This window comes from Lissotriton helveticus, chromosome 4_1 (genome assembly GCF_964261635.1).
Source record: "Lissotriton helveticus chromosome 4_1, aLisHel1.1, whole genome shotgun sequence".
Classification (NCBI taxonomy): Eukaryota; Metazoa; Chordata; class Amphibia; order Caudata; family Salamandridae; genus Lissotriton; species Lissotriton helveticus.
This window is the reverse complement of record NC_136063.1, coordinates 1728183710-1728205757: the sequence shown is the minus strand read 5'-3', so window position 1 is coordinate 1728205757 and position 22048 is coordinate 1728183710. Positions and strand designations below refer to the sequence as shown.

Below are 22048 nucleotides of genomic sequence, written 5' to 3'. Positions count from 1 at the left end.
CCAAGATCAATGGCCATATGGAGCGACTTCTGCGGAGGACTTGCCCATGACCATCTGTATCTCTGTCAGAATCCTCCAAAGTTCACTGTGCCACAGTGACTGAGCTGCAAACTCTATTCTCTACTCTGTGATCATAACCACTTTGCAAGTGTGCCCTCTGACCTTTGCCTGCAACTCAATGTGCTTCCAAAGTATCCTACTGTGCGTACTCTGGGACATTTTATCATCCTTCTACGAACATCTGCCTCACCTTATATGGAAGAACCTGAATGGGCCTTGATCTTTGTTTGGGTGGGGGGTTTTGTTTGGGAGTGCTGAACACTGGCATAGGCCTCTAGATAGAAGCAGGCCTCAGGGTCACGTACGCTGCAGCTACACATCAGCATTTAGTGGTCACCCATATAAAACTGAGACAATAAGGTACTGTGCTCCAGGTTGCATTATTGGCATAATATTTTCTTGTTTTAGTAAAAGCACTTGGTTATTAAGCATCATCTAGTGTACTGCTGAGTTCTGTGTCTCTAACCCTACACCACCTTGCTGAGTACATTTTAACTATTTGTCCTGATCTCTAAAATCAAGTACTGACGGGTGTAACTGCTCAGTTTTTTTAATGCACATTAGGACAAGCCCAGGGCATCAGAAGAAGTAAACTGACTCAATCACCACAATTGAGACCTAGAAACCCAGAGTGACACAGGATCCCATAACTGGTTCTAGTAGGCACTTAGGAAGGCTGTGATGCTGCAAAAAGAAGGACTGGGGAGAATCACAGCCCCTTTGGGGTAGGAATGTCCAATGAAGGAGTTTGTTTGGCATCTTGGAGTGCAGAGAGCACCAGCACACTGATCTGAGTAAGTTCCCTTTTGCTTCCTGCATCTGTAGCTCCACAACATTCTAGCCATTGACCTCTCTAATGGAACACCCCTCGCCCCCTTCAAATCCCAACACGGAGGTCGAAGCACAGCATCTGCAGCTCGGCATGGAAGGGGAAAGCAACAGGATGGGCATAAATATCTGAAGCTTCAGTAAATGTTGTTTATACAGCAGGTTAGAAACCATGAACAAAACCATCTCCTTCACAACTGATCACAATTGATGTGGAAAACACCCAACAAAATCTATCAGCTAAAAGAGACGGTCAGATGATGTTTGATTACCATTTTCCCCGCATCTCCACCGACTGTAGCTCACTTTATTCCTCATAAGACCCCACTAAGAGTGTTGGCCTTGGTACTCGATCTCTGAGGGCTTTAGACACGGTCTCAATTTTGACATTGGATAACAGTAGGATAGGCGGGCTTATTATGGCTAGCTGGAGGTGGTCTGGAGCGCTCGGAGACCTTTGGGAATAGCCTTATGCAGAGGACAGAAAGCGTACAAGACAAAATCGCTTAGAGTTTTTATACAATACAGATTGAGCTCAAGTTGTCCTGATTCCACCAACTGCAGACACACCTTGTTCAATCAAACAGATGTTTGACTTGTAGTTCAGTAAAGGAAAAAAACATTTCCTTCATTTTATGGAGCTTGTTTTGTATTCCATCAATGTACATGTTGTTGCTCCGACATATGCTTGCGCATAAAATATGTGTAAAATGTCACATAAGTTTAAAACTGAACGGTGTGCCTTTCAGAGCAATGCACTATTAAATTGTCTGGTCAGGATTGTGCCAGGTTGGACGGAGAAGTGCGCTGCAACAGAATGCAAACTTTCAAGGGTCACACACATAAGGATATGAGAAGGCCTTCTACAGAACCTGTTTGTGCATGAGACAACATACTTTACTTACTGTGTACTTAATGTATGCAGATACTGTTACCGGCACTCATTTTTGGGGACCGAGATATACTTTTCGTCACCAGACATTCACTCAGACCAAGCCCGAAAAAGAAATTAAGAGGGAGAAAGAAGGATGAAGCCAAACATAAGAAAACAATGAAGTTGGTAGTAGTAGATGAAAAAGAACCTGAAGAAGTGACGTAAAGAGACAGCAAATATAGGGTAGTGGGAGAATGAGGCATGAGGTGGAATTAAGACTAGGTTGTCTTTCCCAAATGAAAACTCAGCATTCGGCAGCACCAGCGGCAGATCTATAAGAAAAACTTTGACCCCTTCACTTTTTTTATTGTTATTATTATATTATTTATTCCAGCTAAGCACGGTTTACCAGTGTGCTTTATTGTACATTCTCTGTCCCTTGAAAGTCGTAAAGTGTAGATGCTCTTGTTGGAATAGAAATGTTTCAGCCGAATTCTCTATGCATTGTACGACTTAAGTTAGCATGTGCTGCACCATTTTTGTATTCAGCCGCCATTTTGAGCCAGATCGAAACTAACTTCTGTCTCATTTTCTGTCTGCCTCAGCTGAAAGCAGCTTTGGTTCTTTGTGGATATGGCGCCAATTGGATTTGTATTTGACACGGTCTGAGGACCGTCTTTTGACAAGTGCTTGAATTTGTTTGACTTCTTTATGAACATGGTTCTATTTAAATTTGTATTTGATGAGGTCTGAAGAATGACGTTGGTAAACATGTTTGCAAATATCTGCTAGGCATAAATAGTGAACTTGTTTTCTTCTGAAAAAATGGTGTGCCTTAGTAAGGTGTTTTGTTTGGGCTATCGTTGTTGTTCTACTGATGCTCAATTGGAAGAAAGTCAGCCTGCACCTCCATAAAGCACCCCGAATTTCGATATGTACGTAAAACATGGCCTTGGTCCTATTATGTTTAGTACGTTATGGCACAAATATACGAGGGACAATGCCGAGTTGCATTGGCCGTTGACGGGCACTTTTGATGAACAGAAAATTAATTTTCTACAGGAGAAATTGTTTGCAAAAAGGAGTAGGCAGTTGATGCTTGATTCCCTCAGAACATGGCAAAAGGAAGCTAAGCAGAGGTGAATGAAAGCAGAGAAAGAGGCCTGGAAGGGGAGGTTTCAAACAGTGACTCAGAAGGCTGTAACGCATGATAGAGAAGAGATAGAAAAAGGAATAGAGTGAGAAGATAGGAGATTTCGATTACAATGTGAAAAGTCTTCTATTGCCCGAGAAGTGAACAACACCTTTGTGGAGGAATTGCTAGATGCTCAACCCCCGCCTCCATATGCCCCACAGAGGGTATACCCCGTACTTCCCCCGCAGACCCAGCTGCCCGGTTTTTCAGTCTCTGCTAGTTCTGTCTCCGCTACTGTCACTCTGTCTGCCTTGGCACCTCCTGTCCTTGTTTTGTCCTTGCCATCTGTGGCAACTACGACTGTTAGCATTCCTGCAACACCTATTGCTTCGGCATCTCTTTCACCAGCTCTTACACCCACGACCCAGCCAGCAGCAACGTTAATGCACACTACCTCTGTTATCACCCCTACTGTTTTCCTCCATTCCCCCACATTGCAGAATACTGAGACACCAGTACGTATCCCTGAGGATAGAGACTGGACTAGATTCAAGGACCAATTAGGGCGAACGTTGATACGATCTGATGTGGGAGAGGCTGAAACCCAGGTATTGTGGCTAATCAGGCTGCGCAGTGGGTCCGGAATCCCATTTATGGCGTAGAGGATGTGTGGAATGTGATGAAAGATTATGAGCCTTTTATGCAGCAGCATGCCCTTAAACACATGTTGGCTACTCTGATTGGGCTTTAGGAGCAGTGTTTCAATGGAGCAGCACCGCAGGGTATCTATGATATTAAGGATCATGTCAATGTAGCTGATATGGCGCCTGGTCAGGTTTTTGGTAATAATGCGAAATTGGTTGCTTATCGGAGTAGGCTGCTTGAGAAGAGCCCAAAGATGGTGTCCCAGTACCCGATGGGGAAAGTGCACCCCATATATCACCCTGAAATAGCGGAGCAAGGGGATCAGCATGATGTTACTAGACCAATGGTAGAGGCCCATTTCCAAGAACAATGGGTTTATACTCCATGTAAAAGGAGTGAGGTTTTGTCCCTTAAGACTCAGCTACCCGACCCTAGGAAAAATCCTACAGCATATTACAAGGAATTGACTGACGCAGCTTAATCGACAGTGATGACGCTTGTGGATATTGAAATGTTCTTTGGTTTATTGGTTCCCGTTGATATTTGGAGACAGGTGCACACACAGGATCACGTTGTGCAATTGGGTGGTACCTGGGATCAGGGTAAAGCATGGGACCAGAAGAGGAAGCCTGGTGAGAAGCTTAAGGCTGAGATACTAGCTTTGCCTGGCCGAATTATCACGTATCTGCATGCTCTTATTCCACCCTGAAAAATTGATTGGAACAAGTTATCAGATTGCTGCCAGTAGAAAGAGGAGTGTGCCTGATTTTTTCACCCAGGTTGAAAGTGCGTTTCTGGATTATACAGGACAGGACTTGCCCATTGAAGGTGGATGGGGTTTGTATGCTAGTAGATTTGTTTTGAATCTGCTCCCCTCGATTGCAACGCTATTACAGGCTTCCGAGAGTACCTGGTCCACATCTTCTCCGTCTGTTATCTTGAATATGATGTATTATGAGCTCAGGGAAAACGAGAAGGATATGGTGGAGAAAAAGCATTAAGAATTGAAGATAAAGGTGCTGTTGCAGCAGCCTTCCAGGGGGAATGGTAGAGGACGTGGTGACTCAGACCGGCAGCTTCCACGTACTAGCTGGAATACTACAGCTGTAGGGCAGAATCAATGTGCGTATTGTACGGAGGAGGGACATTGGCGTAGTGAGTGTCTGGTGTTGCAGAAAGTCGCGGCCCCTAGAAGGGCAGGACAGAGCTCCGCATACCGCACCCTCACAGGATCGTCCGCATAGCAGCTACTTTGATGTCAATAGGGGCGGACAGTATTATCATGATAACTATGACATGGACGAGGTGACAGGAAAATCTCACAGCTAGGACAGCCAGGGACAGAGTGAGGGACCAGTTCAGATACCTGTAGATCAGCGCAGTCCTTAAGTTACTGCAGATTTGCATGACTCAGCTAAGGATTTTTTGGTGGATACAGGTGCAATGAATAGCTCTAGTTCTCATTCACTGGTCCTCGGGGCAGCAATGTCTGGCCATAATAATGTTTCAATAGGATTTTCTGGTGTACCGGTTGTGAGCCCCAGTTCCAAACCACTTACCCTGACTATTGGTCCTTTTACTGTGGATTTCCCATTTTTGTTGACATCTAATTGCATATAAAATCTGATGGGCTTAGATTTAATAAAGAAGTTGCATGCTGCTATCTATTGTTACCCGGAAGGCGTTTACATGATGATGGGCCCGAATGTGGTCAGCACTAAGCATTGTCTGTCCAACGATGCGCCCCTCCCTGTTGAATTTAAGGATGTACCGAACACGTTGTGGGCAACGGGTGACACGGACGTAGAACTATTGCAGATATCCCCAGTTTCTATCAAAATTAAAAACAGTGCCATCTTGCCTCATGTTCCTTAGTACAAAATACCGCAAGCAGGGGAGTTAACTTTGCTGCAAATTCTAAAGGACTTGATTAAATCAGGAGTTGTTGAGGAGACGACTTGTAATGTGTTTTATATCCCTATTCCTCCCATTCGTTAGAGGGCACCATCAGGCTCCTCTCATGATCATCCAGATGTTTGTTTCGTGATTGTCTTGACCGAAATTAATAAAATAGTTGCTCAGTTCCCAGTGGTCCCCGACAGTAATGCCCTTTTGACGATGATTCCTTCTACTGCTAAATTCTTCTCTGTCATTGATCTAACAAATGCATACATCAGTATTTCGATCCATCCAGATAGCTGGTACTTGTTTGGTTTTACACTAGCTGGCAGAAGTTTGGGATTCTGTCAAGCTCTGCAGGCCTATACCAAGAGCCCTAGTGTGTGTATGTATGTGTGTATATATATATATATATATATATAAATATATATATATATATATATAAATAAAATCGAGCTTTAAAAGACCAATTGGAATCCCTTGCGCTTGCCTCAGGCAATGTATTGCTCCAATATGTAGACAACCTTCTCATCACTTCTGACACTGAAACGGGTTGCAAAGACAGTACAGTTCAATTATTATTGCAATTGGCACACCAAGGACATAAAGTGCCCCTTTTCAAATGTCAATATTGTTGACAGGTCACCTACTGTCGAAGGAGGGTAGGAGATTGACTCCTGAGCGCACCAGTACCATTGTTAAAATGCCTATCCCTAAAACTCAAAGGGATATGCGCGCTTTTATTGGCATTACTTCCTATTGTCGTCAGTGACTCCCAAACTAATCGTTATTAACAAAACACCTGCTCGCACTAACCACTAAAGATGTGCATGAACCCTTGCCTTGGATGCCTGAATGTCAGCAGTCTTTTGAGTAATTAAAAGTTGTGCTTTGCTCTGCGCCTGTGCTTGGTAGGCCTAATTATGCAAAGCAGTTTGTGCCGCACGTACAAGAGACGGCTGGCTGTGCGCTTTCTGTTTTAACACAGGCCTTGGGAGGTATGCAACGACTGTCTGCTAATTTTTCTGTTTTTCTTGAACCTGCCGCAAGAACCCTCCCGAGCTGTCCAAGAGCGGTCACGGCTGTGGCGGTCTCTATAAGGCAATCGACTCAGCTCATACTTGATACTGACCTTAGTCATGGTGCCCCATGCTGTGGACACCCTTTTAAATAAGGCCAAAATACAGCACCTCACCAGTGCACAGCTGACAGGGTAAGAGCTAACTCTCTTTGTACCACATGTCACAATTAAAAGATGTGCCAGTCTAAACCAAGCCATGTTACTACCCCTCCCTTCTGAGAGTGAGGAAATGGACATACATGATTGTATCTTCCAGATGGAGGAAGAGACGAAAGGACAGGTAAACCTGACTGACGTTCCCTTATCTGACCCCCTTGGGAACTATATGTCTATGACTCCTGTTTCAAGTTACCAGATGGCACTACTACAACTGCATACTCAATCACAACACTGTAGTTGAGATGTCACAAGTTTCCAATCAGTCGCCCCAAGCTGCAGAGCTTGTTGCCCTTATTCGAGCCTGCGAGTTGAGTGAGGGACTGGCTGTCAATATCTATACTGACAGGCAGTATGCCATCAAAGTCTCCCATAATTTTAGGAGACTCTGGGCAGAGAGAGGGTTTCTCACTTCCCATGGGATGAAGATCCATCATGTCCCCCTTATACATAGTCTTTTGTATGCTTTGACACTCCCCAAGAAATTAGTGACAGTAAAGTGCAGTACCCACAAGACAATTACTGACAATGTGGGTAAGGGGAATGCCTTTGCAGACCAGACAGTTAAGGAGACAGCCCAAACGAAGATGAAATGAATGTTTGTAGCAGGTCCCGGTAGGTGGGTGCCAGAGGTCACCATGTTTGAGGATACACTGGAGAACGTTAAGGAGATACAGAGTGAGGCACAGCACGTTTGGATGAGGAGGGGTGTTGGACTGATAGGCCAGGGAAATAGATGTTACCAGATGCATATGTTCTTCCAGTAGTCATCATGGCGCACGGGCTAGCCCATATTAGTGCTAAAAGGTATTTGTAAGTTGTTAGACCCTGTATGACAAAATGATAACATCCCAAAGACTGCAGCTCATTTAGCCAAAAATTGTATGATGCACAATCCTGGAAGAGGTACCCCTACGCCCCCTGGTAATTTTACTCCTCTCACGTTCCATTTTGAGGTCCTCCAGATAGATCACATAGAAATGAATCGCTTCAACAATTAAAAAAAATGTGTTAGTGGTTGTCTGTGCATTCAGTAAATGAGTTGAGGCCTAACCCACGAAAGAAAATACAGCCATAGTGCCTGCAAAAGTACTCCTGAAGGAGTTCTTTCCTCGCTTTGGCTTGCCCCGCTTGATTTGGAGTGATAATGGAAGTCACTTTAATGCCAAAGTAATTCAATTAGTTTGTGAGGGACTACATATCAGACAGAAGTTTCATGCTGCAAATCATCCTCAATCCACCGGTTTGGTTGAGAAGTGCAACAGTACTCAAAACTGAAACTGGCAAAGATTCAGGAGAGCACAGGGTTGCAGTGGCCAGATGCTTTACCATTAGCCCTTTTTTCAAATAGAACTAAAGTGCCTTCTAGGACAGGACTGCCACCCTTCAAGGTCATGTTCAGGCAACCCGGCAAATGCCTTGGGCGTCGTGCATCCTCAAAGATTTTCAGAAATTGAATATCCTCTGTTAGTGGACTCTGTATGAGTTAACTAAAAGTCTGTATTCTATTCACCAACAGATCCAGGATATTCCTTTTTCGTTATTTTTCTGGTCTTTGTAATATAATAATCAAACTATTGTGAGACGGAAATGTATACAATGTATGCTTCATTAAAAAACTACTTTGAGAACTTCTTTTATATAACTCTTACAGGCTTATATTGATCTACAGAAGCATGAAAATTTAAGAGTCGATGCGGACCTTTAATAGAAGAATGGCAGATTGAGCATTTCTAGGTTTTATCGTTTAATATTGCCAATTTCTTTTGGGTCTTCAGCTATGCCCCTGAGGAAGGCACACTGACGTCCAGAAAATGCATCAGGCATGAAATTGAACATGTCATACCATTGTGTAATGTTTAATTATGTATTCAAGGAATTCATGAGAAGTTAGTGTGTGAAATAAGCATGTGGTACTTATTCCAGTTTTATCAGATCAATTAATACATATAGAATAAAAAACAAGTATTCACACAAAGTAATAAGCAGTGTTACATAAGCAAAAAAAAGGGTTTCATTTTGACTGAACATTGCGCATCCAAGTCGGTGTACTTATTATAAACAGTTAGTCTCTGTAAACATGTGCTGACTACACACAGCAGTGCACCACTTCTATAACTAGCATTAATCAAGAATTTAAAGCAGGCAGGGGATAAGGAGTGCACCTCCATAACCCAAAACTGTAGACCATACAGCATCTTATACATGGTTGCATTATATGCTTTTCAACCTCTATTAAAAAACAGCATGTCATCCTGGTATGCATGGACCCCCAGGAATGTCCTCAAAGATTATCCAGGAGTTTTGGGAAGACTAGCTGCAGAAAATAGTATAAAGGGAAGTTTAAGATATTTAAAAACTACAAATAGAATGCCAAAAGTAGTAACTTCTTGCAAGTGAGCAGTATTTGGTGGTATGCCAAGCTCAAGCCTATGATAGAAAAAAAATGTGTCTCCCCCAACTTGCAAGCGACTCATGTATTTGAGTGGAGGGGAGTCAACCAGGATATTCCTGTTTCAGGTGCACAAAGCCTGATCTGCCCAGATTTTATTGTACCCTCAACACACCACATGGAGGCTTTCATCCTTATAGCTTGTATGATCACCATCTAATACTATGGAGTTCTTAGACCACGGCACCAAGTATAGTTTTATTTTATCCAAACCTTGCAGTGTGATGAGATTGTCCTTTGATGACATTAAAGTAAGTAAAAATGTAATCACTCCATCTTAGACATGCATATTTTTCAGCCTCAAACGCTTTCGCGTTAACATACGTCTGTTCTAGTTTGATCTATTCCATTTAGCAAGAAATGGGACATCAGACAGAATGTTAATAGGCGATCCAAAGTCAGCCATGACTTGAAACTAAATATCACTGATTACCACGGCGCCTTGACTTTCCTGGAATTAAAGACAGAATTACATTAAAAACAATTCTGCACAGGTCTGCTGATTCCAACACCTCTATGCTGTCGACCTTAGCACACAGCCTGAGCATGGCCAATCTTTTTGCACAGCAAACATTTTACAAGTAGCAGGGCAGCAGGCACAGTTACCAATGTAGGTTTCAAACACCTAAAACAAACCATGTTGTCCTTTTTAAAAGATTGTTCTACCTAAATTTACACTATTGACAGTGTCCATCAAATATTCTCCAATGACGTTTAAGGCATTTACTGAATGCCCGGTCTGTCAGAATCATTGAGTGGTCTATGCCCCTCCCGCCTTAAAGTCAATGGTTTCCAACATTGGGGGTTCCTGCAGCTGAGTAGCCTTTCTTGAATTTGAAAGCAGGAAAATCCAAACTGGACTCAGATATGTCATGCTTGCCCCCAAATTCACAAGTAGCCGCAAGACCCTCAAAGAAGACATAGCTCTACACCCTCATCTGGGCTCTCCTTTATTTTAAGGATTTATTCCTCAACCTATTGTTACTCATTAGCACCAATGCCTCTTTATAGCTGTCCCAATCATGGTTGCCAGAATCTCCTTGCAATAAAGGAATATATGGGAGATTGGCAAATACTTATGCCTCAAAGCCAGTTCAGCTGTACAAAATTGCCACTTTTTATTCTAGGGTAAATGTTGCTGCATTGACAGCTACAAGATAGTTTTCAAAAATCCTTGTCCATTGACAGCATTTAATGTTCTGTTTGCCTGGATGTTGGAAGGGAGGCCGTTGTACAACTTGCTGTGGAGAAAACCAAAAGAGCCAATATAACAAATTGTCACTTAGTTTTAGAAGACCAACTGCCAGGCTAGATAGAGCATAATGGAGCTGCCAACATATGCCAAGCATTACCAGGGACAATATACAGTGTATGCGGGCACATCAATTAGCCCCAGGTTCAAGACACTGATACAACACCTCAAGCGTTGGTAGCTAGTGCAAGTTACAGGATTGGTCCAAGCATTAGTTGCTATGCAATAATATTTCACAACACACTGCCAAAGTATAGATTGCTAAAGAAAACTTCACCCGCTGTTTCATGCAGTCTGATCTTCATCAGCTGCCAGTGACATTCTGCCGACCAATGTTTCACAGCTGCCTCGGAGGTGGTCTGGCAGACTACTCCAGGGAATCCACTACTGACAGAGCATGAAGAGGAAGGTTGGTGGGTGTATGTTATGGAAGGAGGTTTTCAGCTCCTCTCCAAGATGCAGAAAGGTCATCCACAAGAACCAGGTGAATATTCAGAAGATATTTCGATTGTGGCATTACACCCATAATGGTTACTCTCCCAAGCAATAGAAAGATTAAGATAACTGGAAAGGGGCAAATTAATATTTAAGCTAAATTCATGGGATCATAAGGCTGATGTTGGGGCTAACATATGCCAAAACACTCCAACACAAGATTGCTGCTATACAAATATTTAGATGTAGCAGGGAGACAATAGATCATGGTCTAAACCTAGGCAATGACCCAGAAAGCTGAGGGAACTAAGGTAATTTGTTCTGCCAACTCCACATTAGACTGCGTAATAGGGTGACTAACCACTTCCAGCTTATGAAGATACCCAGAGAATTCTGAATGATTGCGAGAGCTACATAGTGTGAAGTAGACCACATTAGAGGAATTAGGATTTTTACCCAAAAAACAAAACTGCGATGGGACTTGGATGCTGTGCCCTCTTGGCACTTTATCTAGCAGATTAACCAGAGAATACAGAATACCCATTCTTTTTCACCCACAATGGGACACCACATTACATGCTTATTGTAAGCAGACAGCTTGCAATATTGGATTTTACGCAAGTTGGACTTCGAAGGAAAATACATGTTTAATAATGTGAGGCAAAGTACTTCGGAATCGAGATGATGTACCAAAAATAGCTTTAGGGACTCAAAGTAAACCCTCCCACATGGGCAACAGGGAACAGTAATGGGTGGGGGAGGAAGTCTCTACACAAACTTTTACGAATGTCTATTGACCATCTCACAGGACACTAAATTGCGTTTCCTCTGAAATACAAATGCAAAAGATATTTATACGTTGTGTGGGGGGTTTAACCTCACTTCAGCAAGTAATAAATGCTGATAATGCAAACATTCTACCACAAATATATGGAGCAGAAGTGGGTTGGTGGGGGGAAAAAAGGATTCAGCATGAAAAACTATTACCCAACTGTGCCATGTTGAAGGTGATTACAAGTTACCTTGATGGCCTTGAATTTCATAGCAAGTTAGGTTTAACTAACAATTAAGGTTCCAATCTTTAAAATCTCAGGTTTGATATAGGATGGCAAGAGGTCCAACCTTGGAATCATTTAGATTTGAGATGCCTAACCTCAAACCATGGGGGAACCAAATAAGAGTGTTAGCAGAATCAAAGTGGAGGATTTTGCATTCACACCAAAGTAATCCACAAATATCAGAGTACTTGCCAAGAAGCTTCAGTGCTGTTTAGCTATACAATCAGTGCATCTTCTATAAATTGGGCATAAATTAGACATTTGTCCAACCACTTCAGAACACTTTCTGCACCTACAGAAAGTTAGACAAGGACTAGACCTCTGAACAGAGGATCCCATAAGGACTGGACCTGCCACTTCTTGTACACAGGACAAAGTGGACTCCAATGGACAGTTGGCTGACTTGTTCCAATACAAACAGGCTGCAAGAGTACCCTCTCCCTGAAGTACAGAGCCGACATGTGGCAACCTCACCCTGCTGTTGGCTTCTGTCTAACAGCACGAGTCGGCCTGCCAGTCTGCAAGTGCCCCCCAGATAGCCTGGTGTGCTTTAGAAGTACACCTGTGTTCAATTGGTTTAAAGACTAAATTAGAAGGTAACATGTTTACTGGGACAAACCTAGATGTGTACCCTAGAAACTCGTTGCAGCCCGCTTGAAGCTCCACGTAAGCCTGGAATTGCACCTAGGTCATGGTCTACCACAAGCATTGTGGCATCACTGGTTGCCTGTATCACTACTTTGCACCAAGTATTTTAAAATCTTCAGCTTTCCTTTATAGTAGGGGTAGTTAAGTATTTCCAAGTTAGAAATAGACTGGGCATTTTGACAAATACTATTTTGGTACTGCATATATACACACTAACATGTGGCTCCCCAAGTTAAGCCGGTCAGGTCTTTGCCGTAGCTACAAGAGTTGAGCTCCGGGTAATTTAGTGACAGGGGGGGGTCCATCTTGACACGGGTGGTGAATGCGACGCGGGTGGAGAAAGCTTAAATGTGGGAAAGTGACCCTCCCTAATTATAGCAATTTACAATTTTTAAAGAAGATAAATCCGGGTGACTTCAGATCATGTAGGCACAATAGTTTATTGTAACTAGAGATCATGTAACTGTTGCTCTTCAGCAGAGACAGCTTTAGTGCAGTGAAACTGGTATAGCTGCACCTGGCCATGTTGATAGGTAAGTGGGTTATTGTTTCAGATCCTGTTGATACTTGCAGTTTATAAGTAACAATCCTAGTCTGTGACCTTTGAACTGAGCTGCATGGTACAGGTCAAAATGTTCTCCAATCTTCAATTATCCTAATGTTGGTAAGAGGGTTCGTTTGGGAAGAAGCTCATCAGAAAAGCCAACCACTATGGTATGCAATTCCTACACCTTGTTATTCTTATTTTATCTCAAGATTTCCTAATGAACGATTTACACATGCATGATTCAATGTCTGTTCAATAAGAGCTGACGCTACACTGGTAGGAGTAACACCCCCCCAAAAAAAAATTAGTTGCCATGACCACTGTTTGGAGGGTAGTAGGACATTAAACTACAGGTTGTACTGCGCACCACCAACACTAAAGTCAGCCTTGCTCTTTAAACGCCTCCACAGCAGTGTTAACACCCACTAGTCATAAAGTCAAGCACTAGTCCAATTACGCAGTCTTGAACGGTTCATAGGTAGAATACTGAAATTAATGCATTTTAAAATCCGGCGCCAATACACACACGTAACCTGATTTGTGGCCTGGATCCCCCCCCCCTGCCGCCACACTTCAATGAAGTATTAAACTTCAAATAAGTCACTAGACATTGATACATTTGTTGCCAATAGTGACATTGTCAGGAGTCATGCACCAAATAACTGAACAAAAAAAACCTTACAAAGCATATCCAAAAAGTATATTTATTTCTTATAATACATTTCTGAACAAAGACAAAAACGCCATGAACACACAACATAAGCAGATCCCTTTTTAAAGGCCCCACATGGTAAAGCTTGCCATCCTTTGGCTAAAGCCTCATCCTCCATTGAGGCTTACTGTATACAAGAGTAGCAGACAGCTGTGAGTGGGTTATAATCAATGGGGTAAAGGGTTCATCTTTCAACGCAGCGGGTGTGTTTGAATACAAACAGGCAGTGATTGGTTTGTGCTGCATTTATATACACGATTTCAAACAAAAGATGTTAATGTATTCACAGCAAAAGAAAGCAGAGTATGTTCTTCATGCTAGTTTTACGATTTCTTGCAGGCCTCCTTCTCCTGGTCAATTGCTGAAAAGACAAAGATTAAAACATTTAGAAATGTGAGCAGTGCTTATGCTAGATTGTGAACCAGCTACCAAGTAGCAGATGCAATTAGACTCGCTGAATATATGCGAGGCTACAAGTACTACACAGGAAATCCTCACAGTAATCAGGCAAGCATCATTTCCTACAGAGCACCTATGGTATGCTTTGAATCACCATTTAACACTTTGCATAGCACAAGCATAATCAGCATTCGTGTAGCCTCCGTGTTTAAAAAAATAAAAACTTCTGCACAGGTTTTTGGGTAGACAAAAGCCCTAGTACAGCGACTGAGATTATTAGCTTCAAAAACCACGTCAGATAATATTCTATGAAATGTTTATGTAATGCTAGTATTTTGAGAGAGTTTATAACCAAGTAAATACTGAAGTATGCAGTTCGCCAAGACAACATCGCTAGGTCCCGTTCTCCGAAACCACATGCCGAGAACAAATGCTTTCCATAGCCCACACCTCAACAGTTGCAAGCTTTGTTTTGCTTATCAAATGATTGCTTCATAACTTAACAATTCTGCATGAATCACATTAGTATGCCTAGTAACTGCTGGCATGAGGCAAGACACTGAATTACTCCACACACCGCTCATTCCCATTACTTACTTTCCTTTGAAGGCAGGGTGTTCTTCTCCTTTGTGGAAGTCTTCTTTAACTTCTGGTGGTCGAAGTTCTCGACCTCCGACATATCAGGTTTGTCAGACATTTTGGCTAGAAAAGAAATAGGAATCAAGCCTAGATGTAGCTTATTAGCGAAATATAAACCTACTGCAAGACAACTCAAAGCTACACTGGCTCGGACAAGCACATATACACTGTAAACATGGTAAGCTACATCCTGGAGGAGAAAGGCATATTTGACTGGCTAGAGCTGCTACAATAAAACATGTAGCAGCTTCAAACAAGAGCTAGACAGTTTATAATGAAGGGTGCCCTGGGCTATGAACAAGCAGGGTAATTTTCAACTAACTTAAGAAATTGCCTTTGGTACAAGTATCACCTAGAAAAAACTGGGTGAAGAAACGGTCACAACTAGTGTTCTAAGAAAGTCCTTACCACCCCTGGCAAAGCTACCAAGATGAAGTTTCAGGAGCCTCTTATTTAAGATATGGATTTAGAGCAGCAACTCTGAGAACCTCACCCAAGTCTCTAAAAATTACGATTCGCATTTCTGTAGGACACTCTTCCTTTAAGAAAATAATGGACAACGCATGCACTGCGGGGTATGCTGTATTGTAGTATGGACTTAAAGCCCCACCCACATTTGCCATTGGCTAGTGTCATTGTCCCTTCTAAATGCTTACTTCTGATTCATTAATAGGCTTGTTCATCCCTCCTTAGTACCGCCTTGCCTTAATTTGTAACCTCCCATGAGGTCTGGCCCGCCCTTTTACTTCAGCTGTTGCACAGCAGTCTGCAAGCACTATTTTATTTAGCGAGTTTCTCCTACAGCAGGCACCACATGCTTTCCTGAAACATGCAGCGCGCCATGGCACTTTCAAAGCAGCCCTGGACAATGGCACCCGCTTCTTTGAAGTGAAATCGGTCTCGCATTTGTAAGAGTTGGAGCTATTGGCAGTGTAAACGACAGTGCCTTTAATTTAGGTCTTAATCAAATCAGAGAAACAAACAGCATTGCCATTTACAATGCCAATAGCTTAAACTCAAGACCCACTGAATAGCAAAGGCTTGTTTTAATGGACACAGCCCCAAACACGCCTTCAGCCTTTAAGTTGAAGATTCCCTCGATCCTGTCATTTGTTAGGACTGCCCTCTTCTGTACCAACAGAACTGTTAGCAGCCTTAATTATGTCCTTAGATAAGCATTAATAATGGGCTTCTTCAAAACTGCAAGTATTTTAATCGTTTTATAAGACATTTTTATGAATTGTTCTATTTGCATAAAAAAGTTTGGGATGTCAAATAAACTAAACTATTTTTCCAATTAATGCAGTCTAGCACGTCAGAAAACCATAAGCAAGGCATCTTACCGTGATCAGTGAGCTTAGACCGGGGCAAAGGTGCAACCTGGCTAGTGTCACACCAGTTTGTCAAGTTAAGGGCCAATTACTACAGTCAAAGGTGCAACCAAATGCTCCCCATATTACAGTGAACCGCACCTAGAGACGTTCGCCAACACAGGAGTGATGAGCAAATGCTACCCGTCACTACTGAAAGACATGCTATACACAGACTGAGGATGAGAGGCGTCAAGTATCGGAATTTCTCCATAGGCAAAGTAAACGTAGTAATTGGTCACAATACAGAAAAAAAACAGGTAATGCCAAAGAATACGCAGGATGGAATTTGAGAATGAGTTAGTTCCATGTAGCGCTCACTCAATCCGACGTTTGTGGGGCGCTTTACACGAAGCAGAACCACTAATTATGAGACAGTGCGGCCAGGGAGATTTGCAGCACGATTCATGCCCTGCCGGTTTTAACAAAAACAAACCAAAAACGCGGTGTAACATCGCAGTAGAAGACCTTTCGCAAAGTTGGACTTTTCACCTGTTGCTCGTTATACTGGAGTATTAAATTGGCACTAATAAGATGCACATAATGAACAGAATGTAAAAAGTGCAAAATTACTAAGTCATCTCATTGAAATGAAGCATAATTTGCCTTTCCTTGCTGCCCAACTTGAAAAAAAAAAAACCCTGCCGCATAATTCTAGTGGTCCTGCACATAAGTGAAAGTTACATTACACAGACTGTGCCCCGGATAGGCACAGTGGTGTAGGCGTCTCGTTATCTGGCCGAAACGTTGCAACTAGAATAGAAAGGGAATACATTCTAGATTGTAAAGCAAGAATGCCAAACGAGGCCATGCCTGAAGGCTACAAAGATATATGCAGGGCTTCAAGTGGGCCGGGTATCCGGTGCCGACTACCGGCACAGGGCTCGATAGGGCCCTGGCACAGGCGGTCCTTTGTTTCCGGACTGCAGTGACAGCAGACATCCATGTGCGCGCGGTCACTTCTCACTAGTGGATAAGTTACGGCATGACGCCATGCCAGGTGGGGAATCCTTTAAAAATGGATTTTCTCTCGGGATCTCTTCGTGGCGTCACCAGGCTTTAAGTGGCAGCTTTTTCAATATTATAAATAAGCCATAGTTGCTGCTTATTTATCTTCTGCAACCAACCACCATTGACGAAGCGAATAGTCCTAACTTGTAGATATGAGGATATGTATCGTGTCTGGCCTATGCAGTGACAGAAACTGCACACATTTTAGCTAGTGCGTTGTAAGCCACGCCCTTATCATAGACCACGCCCCTTTTAGAGACCCCCAACCCCCATTTTTTTCATCCCACTTAAAGCTCTAGCAAGTAACGCTACAGATAGACAAACAGTAGGTCGAGTAATAACTACGTAGGGAGATTTAATGCGTTTACACACTCACGTAAAATGTCATGTCACACTGCGTGTGCCTAGGACACGTCAGACAAACATCGCAACTACGTTTACGTTACAGGTCGACACGCACTACACCTTAGCTGTATCCAAGTTTGTCACGTGTTTGCAATTTTAGAGTTCTCGACAGTAGCTACAACTGTAGTGTTTCCTGTTTGTGTGGAAGTTATGGGGCGGTGGGGTGAACAAAAGAGGTCTGTCATGAACCAATTAAACTGGGGAACCGCTGCATAATACGAAATCGTATGTCCATGTTATGGGTACTCTTCAAGCAATAAGGAATCGTACTTTCAATGATTCAAAATAAAACGTGTTAAAAACACGCTTCCTCTAAAGGGCAGAGACAGAAAATAAATGTACGCACGCCAGACTATCCATGATGGTAAATATGGTCAGTTAAAACAGAATTGCAATACTACGAGTTAAGAAAACGATGGGTCTCCTTTTAAGGAGTTGTCAGGTTCCCCCGGGCTAAAAACAAATTAACACGCCTTGATACTTTAATCATTAACATGTGCGGCTGTCGGTGCGACATCCCATTGTCCCTGATTAATCGAGTCTAAACGACGCTGCTCGTAGGTCTGTGGGCGTACTGTTGCAGCGCGCCCTCTGCGCCAGCTGGGAGGGATTCGCATCGCCGCAAACTGTCTCCCGCCTGCTAAGGCGGGCAGAACGAGCCGACATTGCGCAAGACTATGTGCGGCCGAGGCGCCAACAGTGCAAGCCAGGGCGTGTCCGGGCGCTGCAAGCCAGGGCAGCCACCTTCAGCAGCCGGGGCGTGGCCCGTGCCCTCGAGCGTGCAAAGCAGCCCTCTGCTTCGAGCGGGAGCCAGGCGTGAACACGAGGTCCTAGCACCGTGGAGGAAGACCCCCGTGCAGGAAGCCAAGGCTCGCAGCCATTTCACCACTCGTTCAAGAACAGCGCATAGGCGCAACCTAGGTCATAGTACCCTGCGCTTGGGGGCTTTGAAGTGACCATTGATGTGCGTACACCTACAACCCCCCCCCCCCGGAACTCACACCATACATTAGTATAGGAAACGATACAAACATAGAACTGGAATATTATTTTTTTTAAGTCAGGAAGACAACCACCTCAGTCAGAGCGCATAACCCAGAGCACCACACCCACCACAGGCAGCAGAGTACCGGTACGGATACAAGGAAAATCTTTGCTGCGCAACCAGGTAATGCACCCCACAAAGGGCTTACTATAAACACATTGGAACTCTGGAAATCCCCCGAGATAGCGAAAAGCAGTACTACGCCCCTCCGCTCACCTGATCTGGACACACTCCGCAACAACACCGAGAAACAGCTTACAAGATTCCAAAGACAGGTCTGCCCTCCTCCGCCCGCTTCCCCCATATTTATATCGCAGCCAAGCCCCGCGGCACTCTCAGCCCCGTCGACCATTGGACCAGCTGCGGGCGTCCCCGCTCTGATAGGCTGCGGAGCACAGGAGGCGGTGCACCGGCGGACGAGGGTTCTCTGATCTCGCCTCTTCAGGTGGTAGTTAATTGGAATACTTTCCCGTCGTTCGGCTGCCGCGCTGGCCAGATGGTGAACTACACCTCCCAGGATGGAAAACCTGTAGAAGTTTTCTGCAGGGAGTTGACGCGCCCCGTTAAGTGGAGGCGATTAATCTCCAAAGTCAGGTCGCATGAGCGGTCTAAGGATCTGAGCGTACGTTTTGATTATTGATTAGGTTATGGCCCCTGCCCATATTTGAAACGAAAGCCACGCAGTTGTAAACCAAACAGTGCTAGCACTGGAAAATATTTGCCCCGGGAACCCAGCAATTGGGGGTGAAGGTGTGGCACAGGAAAAAGGGGTGTAGCCACGAGGGGCGGAGCATGAAAAGCAGTCTGACAGACAGCTTATATATTTAAGCAAAGAGACCGCTGCAAAGAAATTGGCAGCACGGACCAATGCGACAGGAAATCTGTTCAAGTTTACTTCCTTGGCCACAAAGTGACTTCATTTTAAAATGTCTTGCAGGCTTAAGATACCTGCTGCCCACATCTTTGTGTTCACATAAAAAAAATCCGAAGTGTCGGATAGAAAAACCTAGCTGTTATGATGAGTCACTGTCTGCATTGGACGTTACTCATCCAGAAAAAAGGAAAGGAAAGAAAAGGGGGAGGATACCCTTTTTCTTGAGTCCCCTCACTCACCGGAGTTGCCCAGTGGTCGAAGTGGGAACAAAAAAGTAGGGGAACTGTGGGCGGAGACTCAGGGGGCGGGAATAAGCAGAGGATTGGGTTAGTGGGCGGAGTCGGAGGTGTGGCTAAAAATAGCAAAACATACCAATTTTTAGTGCATTTGACATTTCACTGACCAGTTACAGCTTATAACGTTATTTAATTCAAACAATCGATACACATGTTTATTTGAGGTTTAATATATAAGTTGTTTATATTTAAATCATTTACAATGTGGGACATGTTTCCAATCACAGAATATTCCAAATACGCTTATAAGTGGAATCATAAGCCATTTGTCTCCGAGCCATGCAGTTTCTTTCATTGGCACTTCTCCTCCCTTTTTCTAACCATTTCTGAACATACAATTCAGGTTTAAATTCTATGACAGGAGGCCTCACGATGTTTATGAACATTATAGAAGACAGACGATTTATTGATATTCTGTTCCGCAGTGGTGTGAGCACATCATTCATTACACTAAAGCCCCGTTCACATTCAGCAGTTGAGGTACAAAAGGTGTTTATAATGTGCACTAATGATTTCAGGCTTTCAGGGATGCAATTTTTATTTTGTTTGTACTCTCTGAAACCAAGAATGTACTGCCTAGTATCAAATACATGCAACCTGCTACAAAGGTTTTGTAATTCTCCCTCACCGTATAAGATGGCTACTGGATCTGGCCAATAAACTGGTTGTAGGAGTTTCATTCTGTGTACTAACTCTTTGTATTCGATTTGGTCATTGTTTGGTGTTGTGCATCTCAAAACATTTGATGCATTAGACATTGTCATCCATTTTCGCAGGTTATTTGCTAAGCTCCGAAAGAACTGTGCCCTATTGATGCTAACACAGCCTTTGTTCTATTGCAGTCCTACACCATCAAACTGCATCCGTTCAGCAGCATTTAATGCAGTTGTAGCAAAGGGCCCAGGTGCATCAGCCATTGATTCAAACACCAAAATCTGCATCTGTATTGAGCGATCGGCCTCATATATGGTCATATCACGCCGCTGCAGCCTTCTGGATAGGTCACCCAATTCTGTGAGAGCATCATATAATATGCCCATATTTTCAACAAACACCATGGAGGTTAATAAACGGTTTAAACCAGCATATTTCCTCTGCTCAATGTCACTCCTCGTTGAGTCTTTGGAAGATTCCATGAAATGTTTACTAAGTGCTCTGTAGTTATTCCAAACAGCTCTCACAGATCTTTCACTTGAGGACACCCAACGTACATCTAGCACCTTTCCAATTGCCAGAAGTCTTACTTCTACCTCCAGAGCACATTCCCCAAGCTCTCTCTGATTTTTCAGAGAGGCATGGTAGGTGGTATAAAGTTTATCAAAAAAAACTTTGAGCTGATTAATGCCTGTGACTTCTTTACAAACATCACCCACGGCAAGCTCCAGCTTGTGGTTAGCACAGTGCCATACACTCAACTGTGGATATTTCAGTTTCAGAAGAGTTGCCACACCGGATTTCCTACCTATCATGTTGAAAGCTCATCTGTTACAAGCTGAACCAAATGCATTTTTAAATACTCATAAGGAAAACCATGTCTCTGTAAGCATGCAAGTAAGGTATCTAAGATTATATCTGCTGCTGTGCTTGGCAGCTCAACAAGGTCTAAGAAAAAGGTCAGTGGCTCATCGTGTTTATCAATACATGCTCTTACACAGATAATTAGTGTGGTCAATTTACTAACTGTGGTAGATTCATCTATCATGAGGCTTATTTTTGATTCATTCTGCAAGATACGATCAATCAGCCTTGACCTCATTGTAGCAGCAATATGGTCTATTATGTCAGCACAGCTGTGATCTGAATGCAAGACTCTGCCCAAGTCTGCACCATTCATCTTTTGAAAATCAATATCCAACGGCATATCAGAAAAAGGGTGCTCATGTTTGCCTATTTTGTATGCAGTTCTGAATACACGGCATGTCTCTTCCTGTACTTTCATTTGCATTTTCAAATTGTACTGTGGAATACTTTCACGGGCCCTCTGCTCTAAAATAGCTAATGCCTTAGGATGACAGGAGCTATTCTTATGACGAAATATTTTTTTCCGCAGAGAAATTTGCTGCTTGTCTTTAGAAGGGCCATATGGAATGACCAAGCAATCTACCCTTTCCATGGGAAAATGCACACCTTGACTTGTTTCTGTTTTAAGATTTACCTTCTTGCGCACTTTACATCCAAGCTTGCCTTTGGAAAATAAGAGCCATGGATACTCTGTACGTTTCATTTC

General features: G+C 43.3%; 1 long non-coding RNA gene across 1 annotated transcript; it reads right to left on the bottom strand.

The window, feature by feature from the left end:
• Positions 1 to 13760: 13760 nt before the first annotated feature.
• LOC144829341 (uncharacterized) lies at positions 13761 to 19019 on the bottom strand. Its single transcript, XR_013610636.1, has 3 exons — positions 18868 to 19019; positions 14779 to 14883; positions 13761 to 14143 (listed from the first exon to the last, which is right to left on the bottom strand). It is a non-coding gene; the product is annotated as an uncharacterized LOC144829341 (long non-coding RNA).
• Between the last annotated feature and the right edge of the window lie 3029 nt (positions 19020 to 22048).